The sequence below is a fragment of the Orycteropus afer genome, unplaced genomic scaffold (assembly GCF_000298275.1).
Source record: "Orycteropus afer afer isolate SDZICR_OR568_19922 unplaced genomic scaffold, OryAfe1.0 scaffold00045, whole genome shotgun sequence".
Lineage (NCBI taxonomy): Eukaryota > Metazoa > Chordata > Mammalia > Tubulidentata > Orycteropodidae > Orycteropus > Orycteropus afer.
Genome location: NW_006921632.1, coordinates 4,274,942 through 4,275,527, shown reverse-complemented (window position 1 = coordinate 4,275,527; position 586 = coordinate 4,274,942).

Genomic DNA, 586 nt, shown 5'->3' with positions numbered 1-586 from the left:
GATTGACAATTTTTTCTTCCTTTCCCTTTTCCCACACTGTCGTGATCTGTAGAGACTATTTTTATATTTAAGATGTATTTAAAAACCATAAATAGAAGTTCACTTGACTAAAACATGGAAATAATATGAGTGCTTCCCTTGGGAGATATCTTGCATAAAAATCTTACTATCTATAGGCGCAAACCATAGCACTAATTATTTTAGCCAGAAATTGAGTAAGTTGGAAATATGTCATCAGTGTCAATAAGAAACATTTAATCTCAGTTTAAGTATTAATAATTATTTTTAGTATTACTCAAGTAATAAATATTAATAATTATCCAATTAATAATTAATTAGGTATTACCCTAATTGGAAAAAATATATAGGATCCAAGTAGTCACTGTTAGATGTAGATTTGTTGGCAGCAGCCATGTGGTACCTGACCACAGCGATAAGAAATGCCCTACGACATTGTCTGCCTTTTGCTGAATAAGCCTTTGTTGTTGTTGTTATGTGCCGTCGAGTCGGCCCCGACTAATAGCGACCCCTCCTTGGGTTTCCAAGGCAGTATCACTACAGAAGTAGGATTGCCCAACCTTCCTTC